Source organism: Rhinoderma darwinii, chromosome 2 (assembly GCF_050947455.1).
Source record: "Rhinoderma darwinii isolate aRhiDar2 chromosome 2, aRhiDar2.hap1, whole genome shotgun sequence".
Lineage (NCBI taxonomy): Eukaryota > Metazoa > Chordata > Amphibia > Anura > Rhinodermatidae > Rhinoderma > Rhinoderma darwinii.
In genome coordinates this window covers 370653811-370674124 of record NC_134688.1, presented here as the reverse complement: position 1 = coordinate 370674124, position 20314 = coordinate 370653811, and the positions used below count along the sequence as shown (strand labels likewise).

General features: G+C 42.0%; 1 protein-coding gene across 1 annotated transcript in view; it reads right to left on the bottom strand.

The window, feature by feature from the left end:
• LOC142743270 (tetraspanin-2-like) overlaps nucleotides 1–20314 on the bottom strand; it is a 149014-nt gene that overhangs the window by 2744 nt on the left and 125956 nt on the right. The gene's annotated exons all lie outside the window — the stretch shown is intronic.

The following is a 20314-nucleotide window of genomic DNA, read 5'->3' as shown; positions in this document are numbered from 1 at the left end:
CTGTATGTTAAAGGGGTATTCCCTTCTCAGACATTTATGACATATCCATAGAATAGGCCATAATGTCTGATAGATGCAGGTCCAATCTCTGGAGATCAGAGGCTTCCCCACCCCTTCTGTACCTGGTGAGACGGTCAATGGTTGCCGTTTGCAGGCAGAAACTCCGTGGCAAGGTGGCCTGGAACACAGAAACAGCCTAGGTTGCTTCTGTGACTCCCATAGAAGTAAATGGAAGTTACAAGCATAGCACAACGATTAAATATTTTTTATTGAAAAGGGGGGGTGTTTTATATAATTTTTTTAAAACAGACTTTTTTTTTAAAATAAAAATTAATGTTTAACTTTTTCCTCCCCCTAGGACACTTGAAGATATGCGATCATTTGATCGCATACATAATGCTTTGGAATACTTCCTATTCCACAGCAATATTGCTTGTAAATTTTAACACTGAGAGGGAAATTATAAGGCCATTCCCCTGGCATTTCCAAATAGGCTTAAATCTATGGCAGAGCTGGGGGCATTTGTTGGGTCCCCGGCTGCCATGGTAACTAATTGGTGCCATGCAATGCATCAAATGGGCACTGATGGACCGACAGAGTGAGCCCTCTCTCTGTCAAACTTCTTTGATGCCGTGGTCCTTCTTGGATGCAGCGGTCCGTGGTTGCCACAGACCGCTGCATCCAAGGAGTTAAATGGCCAGATGATCACCTGGACGTACTATTAAAGTAAGCACCGCAATTAGGACGTGGGAGTATGTCCAAATGCCGGTTACAAAATGAGTGTGTAAGAATATAGCTTAGTAAAGCTCTCCGGACTTGTCTGTTTTAGCAAATACTGTTCTCCACAACTCTGGAGAAGCTTCTTTTTTAGAAATCTGCTTTGTTCCATTTCTCTATTATTCCTCCTGGTAGTGTATGAATAAATTGACAACTGGGCATTACTATTCCCCTTGTCAATAGTGTGTCCCTACTAGGGTTGCACGATGCATCAAATTTTGGATGCTATTTAGATACTGTGAGGGAGCAAATATACCAGGAATTTATGTGTTTCAATACTAAGCAGTGCGGCCACACAAAGCTTAGTATTGAAATACATGAATCTAGTCACTTGTACTAGAGATAACATGATGCGCTCACTGCACAGCGCCCACAATGTTCTTGAGTGCCCACCCTGAATCGTCGCTCATTAGTGCCACGCCGCATGCATCACAGGAGAAGGTAGGAACGCTCCTCCTTCCATGACTTACATTAACTTGTTGACTACGCTTGACGTCTATGCTGGTCATGAGTGGCTAGACGTTGCTGCATTATGATGGACATACACATCATGCTGATTGCACACAGCAAGTGTTCCTGAGCGATCAGAGGCGGGGCATAGACTGTAAAACACAGCCACAGCCTGGCTCTAACGACAGAGATCAGAGAAACCTCTGATCTCCGCCTTTACACCCTAAATGCAGTGGATTGCAACATTCAATAGTAAAATGAGAAGGGGGGACCCCCTTTCATCGCATCACAGGGATCGAGGCACATACCTTATATAAACAGACAGACCAGCACCCCAGGGCTGTGTGACCATATTTCTTGTTTTTAAAGAGGTTTTCCAAGTTATTTAAAAAGCTGGCCACGGTAAAAGGGATGCAAAAAAAAAAAAGTCATTGCTGAACTCACAGATCCCCATCGTTCCTGCGCCGCTGCTCCATTTCTTCCCGCCGCTGTTTTGACAAAGTTGCAGCGATGACGTGCCCGTCTACCCACGTGATTGCTGCATCCAATCACTGGTCTCAGTACTCCTGTGTCATATACCCACTGAGACCAGTGATTGGCTGCAGCGATCACGTGGGTAGATGGGCACGACATCGAAGGAACGGAGCGGCAGCGCTGGGACAACGGGGTTTCGTGAGTTGAGTAATTACTCTTTTTTTATTTGTTTTTTTTGCATCCCTTCTACATTCGCCAACTTTTTAAATAAATCGGAAAAACACCTTTAAAGAATCCTTAGGTATGCCCTAACCACTGCCTGCCTACTATCAGTACACAAGCTAATATACGGGCATATAGATTCATGGCAGTACATTATAGTTAAAAAATAAAAATCTGAATGAAAAATATCCATATGGGATTTATTTATTTTTTTAATACATTTTTTACAAAAGTAATGTTAAATTAATAAAAATTAGTAAAAGAAATACCCACAATTTTTTTTACAATATATAAAATAATAGACACATATTTGGTATAATCATAACCGTAACAACCTGCAAAACAAATTTATAGCATCATTTATGATCGGTGTATGCTGTAAAAAAATAATACATGAAAGCTGGAATTAAACTGCTTTTTTTCTGACTGTTTGCCAAAATAAAATGTTCTATAAATTAAATAATAATGTAAATTTACTAAATCATAGCACCAACATAAAGTACAACTCATTCCGAAAAATCACTCTCATGTCGAGCAAAAAATAAAATAGTTATGAGCACCGGGATGCAAATAGGAAAATTAAAAATATTGTTATATTCTCAAGGCCCTTGTCTTTAAGGGGTTTACCCCAATGCTGCCTTTATGTGAGGGAAATGATGGGGTCACCTACTAATATGAGGCACATGGCGTTTTGAATTTAGTACCTCCATGTGCCTCACATTAATAGTATAGTAAGTGGTCCCATCAAATACGTCACAGTCATAATGGGAGAGATTGGGTTAATGTGTGAGGTGCATGATGGGGTTAATTACTATTAATGTGAGGCACATGCTGGTTCAAAATTGATATCACCACTTGCCTCCCATCAGAAAAAGGAAGCACTTATATATATATATATATATATATATATATTTTTTTTTTATGTTGTTGGCAAAGCATCGTTTTGGTATCGAGAATCTTGACACTACACTAAATATCGGTATCGAAGTCCAAATATTGGCATCGTGACAACCCCAGTCCCTATGGAGTCTGTCATTGTCAGCACTAATTGGACAGTGTCAGAATATGTAGGGACAATCCATATAGATGCCAGTGCACCTCCCTCAGAGGTTGTGGTTCAGGAGTCTGGAGAAGAAAGGTGACAACTTATTTAGGAACTGTAACGGCAGCCATAATAGTTGCTACGAAGCCTTCCCCCGAAACAGATATATCGGTTTGAAAATGCCAAAATAAGATAAAAGGAAGAGGACAATTCTGAAATTTGATATTTCTAATTAAAACTCTAGACCTCAAACACTTTTTAGATTGCTCCATTTCTAGGATCAATAGTCTTTTCTTTTTGTTGTCTAGACAGGATACATGTCCCATTACTCCAGAAGACCTCAAATTACACCCAAAAAATGAATTACAACCACACAGATGATAGTCAGTTTTAATACTTAGTGGTATTTGTGGTTTTAGGCTTGAGCAATATCCAAGGGCTGAGCAAAGGCATGAAATGAGACATTTTTGTTGTATTAGATACTCTTTAGTCTAAAAAGGTAACCAGGAGCAGACACAGTCAGCAGAGAAACTCATGTATACAAAATATGTGTTGGCCCCTCTCTAGCTGGGGACACACCACATCTAGATTGTTGTTCCTTTACGCAAATCGAACTGATAGAGACTCATCCCTCCCACTGAACTAGAACTTTTACTGGCTTTTGATGGCTAGAAAATATTGCAGGAGCCAGGCCAATGATCTTCTTCATCTGAGGTGAGGGTCTGACTGTGTACGTATGGGCTCAGAGACATACCTCCTAACTTTATGGATGAAGGATAAACATAAGTCTCGTTCTAACCCTGTACCTGAAACCTGGCCACAAATCCAAAACCAGGCGACAAAAAGTGACAAACACATTGGGTCCCACAAGCAGAACCAGGTACAGACCAGCAGAAAGGTGGACTACTTCTACACTTAAAGCATTTCTCTAGGCTCCCCTTTACGTTAGTATTTGTGCAGTAATTACCTGAAGTTCATCTTTTTCTCAGAATTGGTTTGCACTTTATACTCATTCTGTAATAGAAATCTGCTCCCCTTGCACTGACTTTCTGGAGCGCATGTGATGGACTACGGTGCCGCAGTGCAGAGGGAGAGAGCAGCCTGAACCAATGATGACAGGAGGTGGATTTCAGACTACCTCAGACATCATATAGGCATTCTAGCAGAGCTGTAGTCACATATCACAACTTGCCCTATTTATGTGATTTATTAGATTTCAGAGAACTGCATATAAAGCATTGTGCCAGCTATACTGAATTTGATGGACATTCTTTTTCTACTGTACATAACTATAACTAGCACTTGTGTGGCACCACGCCAGTGGATCTAAGTCCTTGTAGGCCTTAGCACATTACTGTACATATGTGGTATTTGAACAGTTTAGCATGTGAGGGATCTGAATTGTTGATATATTTCTATTTAAGAACATCTCCATTGTACTAAACCCACAATTGTACACGCTATGTAATTGCTTTGAATGCAGTGAGCTTTGCTGGGATCTGTGCACCAAGAACCTAAGAAATCTCCAGATTGCCAGTGATAATACATTTGAAGTATTTGTCTTTTACGTCTCTAGGTGTCACCGCTGTGCAAGAGCAACGCTCATATGGCTCTTGGTTCGTGTGCAAGGATACAAAATATTGGGCCTTTTATGTCTGTTTAAAAAAAAAAATGCAGACAGGCCTGATCTATTAGGATCTTTTCACATCTTGTTTCTGCCCTACATTTGGGGTATGCACTGGGAAAGCTCCTGGCACAAATTCAGAATGTATCCATAGTGCCCTATCCACAGGGTATATGACAAGAAAAGTGTCCTTTCGGCATACACCGGGCTGGTATTGATCAGCATACCTTTTTTTTTATTTATTTATTTTTAACTGTAGAGGAAAGCTTAGTCGGTGGAGGTAAAAAAAAAAAAAGTTTGTCTTACAATGGGAGGCAAGGGACGACGTATACCACTGTATATCTATCTATATAATGGCATATGTCGCAGCCTTCCATTGGATGTATACATATGGAGAACCTGCCGACGCATTCCTGTGACAGAAAGCAAAAACGGAAGTAGCAGGTACATATTGAATAATATATAGATACTTTGATGTAAGCACAGAAGTGGTAATAACGTTATTGGCACAAAATAGATGTATAGAAATTACATTTAATGTAATACAAGCACATAAAATATTCAACATGACATTACTACAGACTTTAAAATAGGCTCTGGCACATCTGTTCATGAATCAGTCATTTATGACAGCCTGTATTCTGACAAAGCGGTTTCTGTTTCAGTTTAATGGGTCTGTAGTACAGCAGTAGTGAATCTGAAAATTCCTCCAAAATTTCCCCTTTTTAAATTGTTAGTGATCATCTGATCGATGCGCGTCCGACTACAGAAACCCTGGTGATCAGCGGTGTCTGGCCAGACATTTCATGGCTGCTGCAGGGAAAATGTATTAAATGTCACCCATTCATTTGCCAGAGTGACAGCTACTTTTTGGTCCCTTCTATGACATCAATATGACCTAATAAGTCACATGGAAAAGGGTTGTCTCTGTTGTTTTTAGTATATGTTATTAGTAGGGTGTGGACAACTAGAAACTAGGAAAAAAGAACAAAATGGAAAAATCAAAGATATAGAAATGTGCCCAAACCAGGACCGCTGGAAATGATGATGAGTAGCTGTTATGTTAGTGAGCCCATCGGCCTACACAGGTGGAGCAGGCCACAGTGCTTAGTAATTATGACAATGAGTCAGTTCTAAATATATAGACAATAGTAACTTGTGTGTAGGATTTACCTCACAGGTTCAGTGAGAAAACCGTTCTTGCAAAGACACTAAGCTCCCCCTCCTTTAGTACAAGATAAAGCTTATCTATTGTTTTATTGTTTGTGAAGATGAACATATGGTAAATATATGGAAAGTGCGTTCTTAGGGGGAATATAGAGGACCAAACAGGGAACCAAGAGAAGGAACCATTGCATATATAAAATGATTAAATATTTCACAATACAAATGAAACGAGGTAAAGAATAAGGCTGGATTCACACGAGCATAATGGATGGAACGTATTTCGACCGCAAGTCCCGGACCGAACACAGTGCAGGGAGCCGGGCTCCTAGCATCATAGTTATGTACGACGCTAGGAGTCCCTGCCTCGCTGCAGGACAACTGTCCCGTACTGTAATCATGTTTTAAAGAGGCTCTGTCACCAGATTTTGCAACCCCTATCTGCTATTGCAGCAGATAGGCGCTGCAATGTAGATTACAGTAACGTTTTTATTTTTAAAAAACGAGCATTTTTGGCCAAGTTATGACCATTTTTGTAATTATGCAAATGAGGCTTGCAAAAGTCCAAGTGGGTGTGTTTAAAAGTAAAAGTCCAAGTGGGTGTGTATTATGTGCGTACATCGGGGCGTGTTTACTACTTTTACTAGCTGGGCGCTGTGAAGAGAAGTAACATCCTCTTCTCTTCAGAACGCCCAGCTTCTGACAGTGCAGATCTGTGACGTCACTCACAGGTCCTGCATCGTGACGGCCACATCGGCAGCAGAGGCTACAGTTGATTCTGCAGCAGCATCAGCGTTTGCAGGTAAGATCGACTTACCTGCAAACGCTGATGCTGCTGCAGAATCAACTGTAGCCTCTGGTGCCGATGTGGCCGTCACGATGCAGGACCTGTGAGTGACGTCACAGATCTGCACTGTCACAAGCTGGGCGTTCTGAAGAGAAGAGGATGTTACTTCTCATCAGAGCGCCCAGCTAGTGAAAGTATTAAAAACGCCCCGATGTACGCACATAATACACACCCACTTGGACTTTTACTTTTAAACACACCCACTTGGACTTTTGCAAGCCTCATTTGCATAACTACAAAAATGGTCATAACTTGGCCAAAAATGCTCGTTTTTTTAAAATAAAAACGTTACTGTAATCTACATTGCAGCGCCCATCTGCTGCAATAGCAGATAGGGGTTGCAAAATCTGGTGACAGAGCCTCTTTAAGTACTAGACAGTAGTTCCACGGAGAGGCAGGGACTCCTAGTGTCGTACATAACTATGATGCTAGGAGCCGGCTCCCTGCAGTGTGTTCGTTCCGGGATTAGCGGCCGAAATACGTTCCGTCCATTACGGACCGAACATGCTCGTGTGAATCCAGCCTTAGGGTCTGTATCTTGTTCACTTGGAAGCATCCAAAAAGCCTTCCTGAGAGGCATGGGCATGGATCTGTGAAGTAAGGCTTTGTTCACATTTGCGCTAGGGCTCCGTTCCGCCTGCCTATTACATGGTGCACTCAGCTGTACATGTCTGGGCAGGTGAAAGGTTCTCCTTAACTACACGGTTTGCAGATGCCCTGGCAAATTCCTTAAGATATGGAAGGGCTGGGTGGATAGTCCTACTACAATCTCAGGGTACATGACTAATTATAGGAAAAGACGACTTTACTTTTACAATAATGTTTCTGCTATTAGGGTACACAGCCGATATCTTTTTAATCCTCTGTTTATTTTGCAGACTCCCTTATTTTCCTTCCCTTTTGTGCCCCTGTTGCTGCCGCATTGTGGAGCTTTTTCTTTTAAAAGAAAATTATAGTATTGTGTATTTTATGATATAAGGAGACGTTGTACTTGTACACATGCTTAATTTTACTGCGATTTTCTTATGATTTTCACTGTACATTTTGTGATATGCTGATTTAAAGGTTTCTTTTATTTAAAAAAAAAAAGTTACAAGGGTCTGAATTATGGACTCTTATTTACAGAATAAAATAGACAAAGTGGGCACCTCAATTTAAATTTCACCATGTATTGTCCAGTGTTGTGTTCATTTAAGATTAAAGTGAATCTATCAGTAGGTTTGACGCCCATAAACTCTTAACGCTGATAAATAGGTGCTGGGAAAACAATTTAAGGCTGGGTTCACACGGAGTATTTTGCCGGCAAAAACGGCCCGAAAATGCCTCCCATTGATTTCAATGGGAGGCATCGGCGTCTTTTTCCCGCGAGAAGTAAAACTGCCTCGCGGGAAAAAGAAGCGACATGCCCTATCTTCGGGCGTTTCCGCCTCTGACCTCCCATTGACTTCAATGGGAGGCAGAGAAAGCGTATTTCGCGGGGTTTTATGCCCGCGGCGCTCAATGGCCGTGGGCGAAAAACGCAGCGAAAAACTCCGCGAAAATCAGCGTGCAGGGAGAGGAAAATCTGCCTCAAACTTCCAAGCGGAATTTTGAGGCAGATATTCCTCCTGCAAAATACTCTGTGTGAACATAGCAAAGGCTACGTTCACACAGTTTTTTTGCAGGTCGGAATTTCTACCTCAAAATTCTGATTGGAAGTTTTGAGGCAGATTTTCCTCTCCTTGCACACAGATTTTCACAGCGTTTTTCGCCCGAGGCCATTGAGCGCCGCGGGCATAAAACGCCGCGAAATACGCTTTCTCTGCCTCCCATTGAAGTCAATGGGAGGTCAGAGGCGGAAACGCCCGAAGACAGGGCATGTCGCTTCTTTCTCCCGCGAGGCAGTTGTACCGCTCGCGGGAGAAAACCGCCCCCGCCTCCCATTGAAATCAACGGGAGGCATTTTCGGGCCGTTTTTGACGAGTTTTTTGGCGCGGTTTACGCGTCAAAAAACTCAGTGTGAACCCAGCCTAATAAGTCCCTATATTTGCTATCATAAACCAAGTAAACTTGAGGAAATTATTTTTTATTCACTTGTGCCATATGCTAATGAATAATTAAGCGTCTGCTTGGCGTTCTTTCATCTGTGACGTGTCCTGCATTATTAGCAACAACCACTCCCAAATCCCTCCCCTTCCGCTCTTGATTTTGCGGTGTTGAGTTTATAAGGGTTAAATCTGCTGACATTTTCAATTTAGCGATTGAAATAATCCGAAACACCTTCAATGAAGATGAGCTTTTTAAGCTTCGGTCCAGGTGCTTCTTTTTTTTAATAAGTTTGTCTTGACCTTCACAAAAGTGTGCTAAGGGTCTTTATCTTGCCGTAAAATTATTTTTTTTTCCCAATGAAAAGTTTTCCAGAGGATACTCGATGATGTATTAAAGAAGACTTCCATTGGTAACACAACTTCCCATGTCTGCATTTCCCACCTGTCTGTATACCACACTCTACACTTCTTTTAGGTTTACTGTATTTACTTTTTGAACTGCTGCCTTGTCTGTGGTTTAAAAAAGCCTCCATCTTGATTCTTAGATTTCCCCAGCTTTCTCTTCCTCTTTGTTTTGCTATCAATCCCATGAGGATTCAGACCATACTATTTCTGCAGGCTGGGGTACACTGTGATTATCATTCTGTCTATATTCTCCTAAATAAGCTGAGAAACCATAAGTATACAGACAGGGAGGCTGCAATATATTCTTCTATATTATACCTGTGTGACAGGAACCTGTCTAAGTATCAGTGACAGCTGATGATAGAAGTTTCTGTCCCCCCTGTGGAAAACTAGTGTGGTACAGGAACTGCTGAAGCCTGTGATGGGTGACACATAGATCTCCATAGAATCAAGTAGAGAAAGCGTGTCACTGAGCCTGATTCACACTGCTGCTAAGCAACCATCCCAGTCTGATATATAGAGAGAGCAGCAGCAAGAAATATAACAGGTGAGAGACTGACACATGGAAAACCATAATGGTACACATGGGAAAGTTTTGTTTTATCCGGAGTGTCTCTTTAAAATGTGTTTGTACTATCAGCAGTCGTGGTGCCTTCAAATCAACAAACAAATTAATAACTCGAGGTAATGTAATAAATCTCCAAATTTGTACAAATTCTTCACCATACTTGACTGGTGGTTGCAGATTTGTTTCATTACTTTAGCGGTATACATACTACCTTCAGTTATTCCCAAAGATCTCAAATTTACACTAATCAGTCCATAAAACACAACTTCATATGTCAGATGACAAGTTTTGTCATTCTAGCTCAAATTTTCATGACCGCTACACACCCTTTAAAACTATAGTGTTGAGTTGTTTGTTTCCCCAGTAGAAGGATGGTTAGCAATACCTGTGGGGTTTTATAGACTAAGTCAAGTGTTTGACATTCACCTATCTCTCAAAGATGATCATGCTGTTTATCTGATGCGGACAATATATTTTTGTCAAACAGGTCGTGCATGGTTGTTAGCAGTCCATATCTTGATATTTTTCTATGCCTCCCAACCTTCCCGGATCCAACACTCCCAGATTCCGGGCGGTGTTCCACTGTCCCGGGTATCCGGCAGCATGTCCCGGTTTCAACTGTACCTGCGTCTTTAGGACACAGATACAGTTGAATCAAATGGAGGAGCAGGGAGCCGTCAGCTCCCTACTTGACCCTTCACACTGTGAAACCTGCCACGATGTCACTGCATTGTGCAGGTCTGCACCAAGCCACACACAGCACAGCACAAACCAGCTTACACGTGTTGAGGGATCTCCATTCATTGTGGGAACGAGGGTAGGTTAGTATATATTTTATTATTTTAAGGAGGCACTATGGGGGCAATATATTGTGTGTGGGGGAATTACACTGTTTGTGGGAGGCACTATGGAGGCATTATACAGTGGAGAGGCACTATGGGGCATTATACTGTGTGGGGGGGAACTATCTGGGCATTATATTGTGTGGGGGGCACTATGGGGGCATTATGCGGTGGGGAGGCACTATGAAGGGCTGTGGGGTGTCCTCCCACAGCCCAGCATAGTGCCTCCCCACAGAATAATGCCCCCCACACTTGCACAATATAATGCCCATAGCCCAGAGCTATGGGGGTATGATATTGTAGAAAGACACAATGGGGGCATTACACTGTGGGGAGTCTCTATGGGGGCATTATACGGAGTGGGCTAACCTATATGGTGTGGGCTAACCTCAGTGTGTCTTAACAGGGATTTGGGGGTGGGGTTAGATAAATGGCACTATGGGGCATTATACTGTGTGTGGGGCACTATGGGGGGCATTATACTATTAAATGGACTATGGGGGACATGATACTGTATGTGGAGGGCACAATGAGGGCATTATGCTTTGTGTGTGGGGCACTATACTGTGGGGAGGCAGTGGGGGGATTATACAGTGTGAAGACGCAATGGGGTATGATACAGTGTGGGGGGTCACTATGGGGCATTATACTGTGAGGAGGCACTGAGCATTATATTGTGTGGAGAGGCATTATGGGGGCATGATACAATGGGGGGGACGACACTATGGGGGCATTATACTGTTTGGGGAGGTAACATGGTCATTATACTGTGTGGGGGCACTATGGTGGGGTATTATACTTTGTGTGGTAGCACTATGGGGCCATTATACTGTGTGGGGAGGTACTATGGGGGCATTATACTGTGTGGGGAGCTACTATGGGGGCATTATACTGTGTGGGAGCTACTATTAGGGCATAATACTGTGTGGAGAGGCACTATAGGGGCATTATACTGTGTTTAGGGTCCTCAGGGGGCATTATACTGTGGGGGGGGGGCACTATGGGGGCTCTATACTGTGTGTGAGTGTGGCACTTTGAAGGCATATTGTGTTTGTGTGTGGGTGGCATTATATTGTGTGTGGGTGGCACTATAGGGGCATTATGCTGTGTGTGGGGGGGTAACAATCTGGGGAGGAAATTAGCATTATACAGTGTGGAGAGGTACTATAGGAGTATGATATACTGTGGGGGTGCCTATTGGGGCATTATACTTTGGGGACTTTATACTGTGGCCGGATTGTCACGATACCAGAATTTGGACGTCGATACGGATACTTTGTGTAGTATTGCGGTTCTCGATACCAAAACGATACTTTGCCAACAATAATAATAATTTAAAAAAAAGAAGTTCTTCTATTTTCTGATATGAGGCACATGGTGTGATGAATTTTTAACCTCTAAAGCTGGGTTCACACGCACTATTTACGGACGTAATTCTGGCATTTTACACCTCAAATTACGTCCGAAAATACGGCTCCAAAGCGTCGGCAAACATCTGCCCATTGAAATGAGTGGGGTTACGATGTTCTGTGCACACAGGCAGTTTTTTTACGCGCCGCTGTCAAAAGACGGCACGTAAAAAGACGCCCGCGTCAAAGAAGTGCATGTTACGTCTTGAGACGTAATTGGAGCCGTTTTTCATTGGCTCAATTGAAAAACAGCTCCAATTACGTCCGTAATGGACGTTGCGAAAAACGCCCGCACATGCATTTACGTCTGAAATTCAGGAGCTGTTTTCTCCTGAAAACAGCTCCATAATTTCAGCCGTAACGGACGTGCACGTGTGAACATACCCTAAGTGTCTCACATTAATAGTAATTAACCCCATCATGTTTCCCAGTCATAATGGACAACATTGGGTTAATGTGTGAGGTGCATGATGCGGTTAATTACTATTAATGTGAGGTACATAGAGATAGAACATTTATAACACCTCGTGCCTCACGTTAATAAGTGAAAGAAAGCTATACATTTGTTGTGCAGGTTATTACGGCCGCGCCGATACAGAATATATGTATAATTTATGTATTGAGACTTTTAATATTCATTGTAAAAAATGTGTATATGTATTTTTTTAATTTAACATTACTTTATTTTTTTAATTTTTAAACTTTAATACATCTATATACCAGTATGTTAGCCTGTGTACACAGGCAGTTGATAGGACATACCTAAGTATGCCCTAACAACAGGAAATATGGTCAGACAGCACTGGGGTCCTTCAATTGACCCTGGGCTGTCTGCCCATATATGGTATGCCCCTTAATCGCGTCACAGGGATTCCCTGTGACGCGATCCAAGGGGCATCCCCCTTTTCATTTTTCCCTTGAATGCTACGGTCAGCTTTGATAGCAGCATTCACAGGAATAGCGGCAGAAGTCAGAGGTTCCTCTGATCTCCGCCGTTAGAGCGGGGCCGCGGCTGTGTGATAGTCATTGCCCTGCTCATGACAAATGTGCGTACGCGGTCAGCATGAGGTGATGCAGCCGGCGCGGCACTAATGATCGCCGCCACCTTAGACAGAATATGGGGGTGTTTTGAAGTGCGACTACCATGTTCTCTCTCTTCAGTGCGGCGCTCATTAGTGCAGCGCTGGCCGCATCACCTCACGCGGACTTGTCAGGAGCGGGGCAATGGCTGTATTTCACAGCCGCAGCCCCGCTCACTACAATCATGTGTTACTGTACTAAGCTGTGTGGCGGCTATTTTGGTCAGTTCTTGAGTGAATTTGAGGGGCCTATACAATACAAACCCCCATAAGTCACCACATTTTAAAAAACTGTACCCCTCAAAGTATTCAGAACAGCATTTAGACAGTTTCTTAGCCCTTTAGGTGTCTCACAAGAATTAAAGCAAAGTGGAGGTGAAATATACCAATTTATTTTTTTTGCAGAAATTTATATTAAATTTAAAAAATTCTGTACAACAGAAGGTTTTACCAGAGAAACGCAACTCAAAATGTATTCCCCAGATTCTGCAGTTTTTAGAAATATTCCACATGTGGCCCTAGTGTGCTAATGGACTGAAACAGAGGCCTCAGAAGCAAAGGAGCACCTAGTAGATTTTGGGGCCTTCTTTTTATTAGAATATATTTTAGGCACCATGTCAGGTTTGAAGAGGTCTTGTGATGCCAAAACAAAGCAAACATCCCCAAAAAATTTTGGGAAACTACACCCCACAAGGAATTCATTGAGGGGTGTAGAGACCATTTTGACCCCACAGGTGATTCATAGATTTTATTAGAATTGGGCAGTGAAAATAAAAAAAAAACTTTTTCCTCAATAAGACGTAGCTTTAACTCAAAATTTTTCATTTTCTCAACAAATAAAGTAAAAAAAGAACCCCAACATTTGTAAAGCAATTTCTCCCGAGTACGGCAATACCCCATATGTGGTCATACACTGCTGTTTGGACACACAGTGGGGCTCAGAAGGGAAGGAGCACCATTTTGCTTTTGGAGTGCAGATTTTACTGGATTGGTTTCTGGGTGCTAAGCCCCTGAAGGACCAAAACAGTGGAAACCCCCCAGAAGTGACTCCATTTTGGAAACTACACCCCTCAAGGTATTCACCTAGGGGTGTAGTAAGCATGTTAGCATTGCAGAAATTAGTGTGCCCTCGATGTTGCAGAGTGAAAATGGGAATTTTTCCATAGATATGCCAATATGTGGTGCCCAGCTTGTGCCACTATTACAAGACAGCTCTCTAAATATTATGCCGTGATTCCCGTTTTTACAAACACCCTACATGGGACACTAATATTTTGCCTGGACAATCGACAGGGCACAGGAGTGTAGAGTACCATGAGAAATTGAGGCCTAATTTGGCGACTTACAAAGTATTTGTTCACAATTGCAGAGGTTCTGATGTGAAATAATAAAAGAAACCCCTGAGAAGTGACCCCATTTTGGAAACTACACCCCTCAAAGGCATTAATTTTTCCCTAGATATGACATTTCAGTGGCAAATATGTCATGCCCAGCTTGTGCCACTGGAGACACACACCCCAAAATTTTTTAAATGTGTTCTTCCTGGTTTGGCGATGCCATATATGTGGAAGTAAATCGCTATTTGTTCATACTGTAGGGTTCAGAGGGGAGGGAGCACCATTTGGCTTTTGGAGCGTGGACTTTGCTTGGTAGTAGTTTAGTTTGGAGTTTTACTTGTATTTCAGTTTATAATGTGGGGGCATATGTAAGATGGGCAGAATACATCAGGGGCATAGTGTGGTGGTATAATAATGGGTTAAAAAAAACAATGAAATAATCCATAGATATTTGTTACGCTGTAAAGCAATCATTTATGCACAGGCCGGTGTCGCACTGATAAATGATGTCCTTTCTTATTCCCCTTTTGGTCCACACTCTGCACCTTTGCAGTTTGGGGAATTTTGCTAGGAAGTGTTGTCCTGGTAGAATACGGGCGCCCTCGCTTCCAGCAGATATGTTTGGGTCCTCCCCTTCCTAGTTCCCTAATTTTAGGGCCTTGATAAATCGCCTCTTGAAACAGAAGAAATGTTCCCCTCGGACCGGCACAACTGCATATTTTTTATTTCTTGACTTATTGGAGCCTTAACTAATTTTATTTTTTCATAGACGTAGTGGCATGACGACTGTTTTTTTGTGGGATGAGCTGTATTTATTATTGGTACCATTTTGGGGTACATGCGACTTTTTGATCACTTTTTATCCTATTTTTTTGGGAGGCAAGGTTACAAAAAAAAAACAGCAATTCTGGCATAGTTTTTTTTATACAGCGTTCACCACGCGTTATAAACTACATGTTAACTTTATTCTGCGGGTCAGTATGATTCCAGCGATACCTAATTTATACAACTTTTTTATGTTTTACAACTTTTTGCACAATAAAATAGCTTTTGTAAAAAGAATGTATTTTTTCTGTCGCCATGTTGTGAGAACCATAACTTTTTTTTATTTTTTCATCGACTGAGATGTATGAGGGGTTGTTAGACGAGCTATAGTTTTTATAGGTGCAATTTTTAGATACATGCAACTTTTTGATCACTTTTTATTTCAATTTTTGTAGGGCAAAGTGACCAAAAAACTGAAATTTTGGCATTGTTTTAGAAGTTTTTTTTACGCTGTTCACTGCGTGGAATAAATAACATAATATTTTTATAATTCAGGCCGTTACGGTTGCGGCGATACCAAATATGTTTATTTGTGGCTTTTTTTTTTTTCAATAATAAAGGACTTGATTACGGAAAAAGGGCGGTTTTACAACTTTTTTTTTTTTTATTTATAAATGTTTTTTAGTCCCACTAGGGGACTTGAAGGCCAACTGTCAGTTTTTTTCCCTGAATACATTGCACAACCTATGTAGTGCAATGTACTGACAGCAAGCCGATTAGGCTCCGCCTCCGGGTGGGGCATAATCTGCTTCCGTAATGGCAGAGCAGGAGGCCATTGTTAGGCCTCCTGTTGCCATAGCAGCAGTTGGCAGCCTGTGGATGATGACACAGACTCAACTTCTGAGCCCGTGTCATCCATTTGTTCTATGGATACGGCAAAATGTGGGAAGCACAACAGCCCAACACAATTATGATAATTTACACCAGAAATTGGCTTAAATTATATGTGAAAATCTACGCCAGCTTGCAACTGGTGTGGATTTCGCTTTCTTAGTGCATAGACTGTACAAGATGCAACAAATTTATTAAGAGGCATGCACCTCTTAATAAATTAAGCGCATCTTACTCCTGCGGGCTTCATACTTAAGGGGGTTTTACAGATGAGCGTTCATAGACGTAGAATTGTCTAAGCTGTGAACACACAATTGAGGTTACGAGATTACTTGGATATAAATGTTTAGGGAAATCATTACAAAAAGAAAAGTAAAAAATATAGCATGTGTATAATATGTATCGTATGTTTAAATTAGACACCATAGAGGTAGTAACTTGTAAAACTGTCCTGCCACAGGCAACCTGCCACCAAGATGATTTACGTTTTTTCCAGTGCTAGAAGTAGCATCAGCTAAATATTTGTCGATAGGAATTAAGAATTGATGTAACTTTATTAAAACTTTGCTGTCAACATATTTTATGTTCAAGCTCCTTATTTAAAACATACCTATCGTTACAAAAAAAAAAAAACACAAATGTCTTAGGCTGGGTTCACACTGAGTTTTTTGCAAGCAGAAAATCTGCCTCAAAATTCCGTTTGGAATTTTGAGGCAGATTTTGCTCTGCCTGCACGCCGATTTTCGCCTGCGGCCATTGAGCTTCCCGGGCAAAAAACGCAGCAAAATACACTTTCTCTGATTCCCATTGATGTCAATGGGAGGTCAGAGACATAAACGCCCGAAGATTGGGCAGGTGGCTTCTTTTTACCGCGAGATGGTTTTTCCGCTCCCGGAAAAAAACGCCCCCAGCTCCCATTGAAATCAATGGGAGGCATTTTTGGAAGTTTTTGGGCGCGTTTTCCAACACGGTTTCCGCGTCAACAAACGTGAACAAAAAAACTCTGTGTGAACTTACCCTTATTAGGCAACTGTAGATGTATATTAGATGTAGTGCAGCCAGAAATTGTTTGAATAATCTGCATATTTGTTTTTTTTTCTACCCTTAGCAATGTTATGAAGAAAATATATTTACATAAATAATGAAGAGTTGGTGGGCTCTTCCTGTTGCTGCGCTGTGGAGCTGTGCTATGTGACCAATTATACACCATATGGACAAAAGTATTGGGACACCTACCCATTACATTTACAGGAGCTTTTATGACATCCCATTCTAAATCCGTAATAATTAATATGGAGTAAATCCCCCTTTTATAGCTTCTGCTCTTCTGGGAAAGCTTTCTATAAGATTTTGGAGTGTGTCTGTGGGAATTTTTGCCCATTCACCTAGAAGACCATTAGTGAGGTCAGACACTAATGTTGGGAGAGAGGGACTGGCTCGCAATCTCCAATGTAGTTCATGATGGGGTTGAGGTCAGGCCTCTGTGAAGCCAGTCAAGTTCTTCCACACCAAACTCACCCAACCATGCAGTTATGGACCGTGCTTTGTGCACTGGGGCATAGTAATGCTGGAACAGAAAATGGCCTCCCCCAAACTGTTCCCACAAAGTTGGAAGCTAGAATTGTCCAAAATGTCTTTTTATGATGAAGCATTAAGATTTCCCATCACTGGAACTTAGGGGCCTAGGCCAACCCTTGGAAAACAACTGCGTAGCATTATCCCACCTTCACCAAACTTTACAGTTGGCACAATGCAGTCAGGCAGGTAACATTCTCCTGGCATTTGCCAAACCCAGACTGCCAGATAGAGAAGCGTGGTTTGTCCCTCCACAGAACACGTTTGCAGTATTCCAGCATCCAGTGCTGGCATGTTTTACAACACTCCAATGGGTGCTTGGCATAGTGCTTGGTGATATAAGGCTGGCAAGCACTGCTAGGCAATGGAAACCCAAGCCATGACGCTCCCGGGCACAGTTTTTGTTCTGATGTTAATGACAGAGGAGGTTTGGAACCAGTTATTGAGTCAGCAGAGTGTTGGCGGCTTTTATGCACCTTAGCACTCGACGACCCCGCTCTGTAACTTTACGTGGTCTGCCACTTTGTTGCTGTGGTTCCTAAACACCTCCACTTTACAATAATACCAATCACAGTTGATCGTGGAATATTTGGGAGGGAAGTCATTTCATGAACTGGCTTGCTGCAATGGTGGCATCCTATTACAGTACCACACACAAATTCAGTGATCTCTTTAGAACGACCCATTCTTTCACAAGCCAGACTGCATGGCTAGGTGCTTGACTTTATACATCTGTGGCAATGGAACTGACTGAAACACCTGAATTCCTTGATTGAGAGTTGTGTCCCAATAATTTTGTCCAAATAGTGTATATTTCCCACTGCTGCTGTCCCCTCTCACATCATGAGTTTACTCCAGAGAGACTGCAGCTTTAGGCTGGGTTCACACGACCTATTTTCAGGCGTAAACGAGGCGTATTATGCCTCGTTTTACGTCTGAAAATAGGGCTACAATACGTCGGCAAACATCTGCCCATTCATTTGAATGGGTTTGCCGACGTACTGTGCAGACGACCTGTAATTTACGCGTCGTCGTTTGACAGCTGTCAAACGACGACGCGTAAATTGACTGCCTCGGCAAAGAAGTGCAGGGCACTTCTTTGCAACGTAATTTGAGCCGTTCTTCATTGAACTCAATGAAGAGCTGCTCAAGATATACGAGCGTCACAGACGCCTCGTATATTTCGAGGAGGAGCATTTACGGCTGAAACGAGGCAGCTGTTTTCTTCTGAAAACAGGCTGTCATTTCAGCCGTAAATGACAGCTAGCGTGTGAACATACCCTAATAGTGATAAAGGAGGTTTATGATCATTCACAGAGAGCCTACGGAAAGGAAAAATGAACTACAGGCTACTGGAAGGTGAGGAAGAAGCCAGTTTCCCCATATTTCATATATTACAACATTTCATGTATTTACATTATTAACCCCTTCCCGACATTTGACGTATCCATACGCCAAAGTCGGGTAGGGGGAAGTATGGAGCGAGCTCATGGAGTGAACCCGCTCCATACGATGCGGGTGTCGGCTGTTTGTTACAGCCGACACTTCAGAGTAACGAGTGGCATCGTGCTCGACCGCGATCCCGCTCGTTTGACTCGTTAAATGCTGCGGTCAATAGCGACCGCAGCATTTAAATCATTAGAAAGAGGGGTGACCCCCTCTAACAGCTCATCGCGCCCCCACAATGCAATTGCGGGGGGGGTGATGGTTGCTATGGCTGCCTGAGGGCTTAATGAAGGCCCCCAGGTCTGCCATTTTTGTGCACCTATTAAGCCCTGCCTCCTAATTAGTATCGCCGCGTCCGTAAAAGTCTGAACTATTACAATATATCATTATTTAACCCGCACGGTGAACGCCGTAAAAAAAAATTGTAAACGCCAGAATCTCTATTTTTTGCTCACCTAAAAAATGAACTAAAAAGTGATCATACAGTCGCCTGTACACCAAAATGGTATTATTAAAAACTACAGCTTATCCCACAAAAAATAAGCCCTCGTACCACTTAAATCGACGGAAAAATAAAAAAAATGGCTCTCGGAATTTGGCGACACAAAATTAATGTTCTTTTTTACACTTAGGTTTCTACTTGTAAAAGTAGTAAAATATCGAAAAAACTATATATATTTGGTATCGCCGTAATCGTATTGACCCACAGAATAAAGTTAACATTTTGTTTTAATTGCACATTGAATTCCGTAAAAACGGCGCGCAAAAAAACATGGAGGAATCGGTTTTTTTCATTTTCTACCCCACAAATATTTTTTTTCCCGTTTCCTAGTACATTATATGGCATAATAAATGGTGCTACGAAAAACTACATCTTATCCCGCAAAAATCAAGCCCTCATAGTACTATATCTACGGAAAAATAAAGACGTTATGGCTTTTGGAAGGTGGGGAGGAAAATACGAAAATGAAAATCTGAAAAAGGGCTGCGGTGGGAAGGGATTAACTAAAAGTAGTCACACTACTGTATGCTTGAGAAAGGCTCTATGTAAAGAGCCGAAACGTCGCACAGGGGCTAATAAAAAGTCGTTTTTTCTATCACAAATTGGAGTGTTGTCTCTTATTGGACGAATATTGAGGATCTGGGAGCAGTGATCGGGCTCCTGGGACGTGCACCCACCTACACTACCGTTCAAAAGTTTGGGGTCACCCAGACAATTTTGTGTTTTCCATGAAAACTCACACTTATATTTATCAAATGAGTTGCAAAATGACTAGAAAATATAGTCAAGACATTGACAAGGTTAGAAATAATGATTTTTATTTGAAATAATAATTTTCTCCTTCAAACTTTGCTTTCGTCAAAGAATG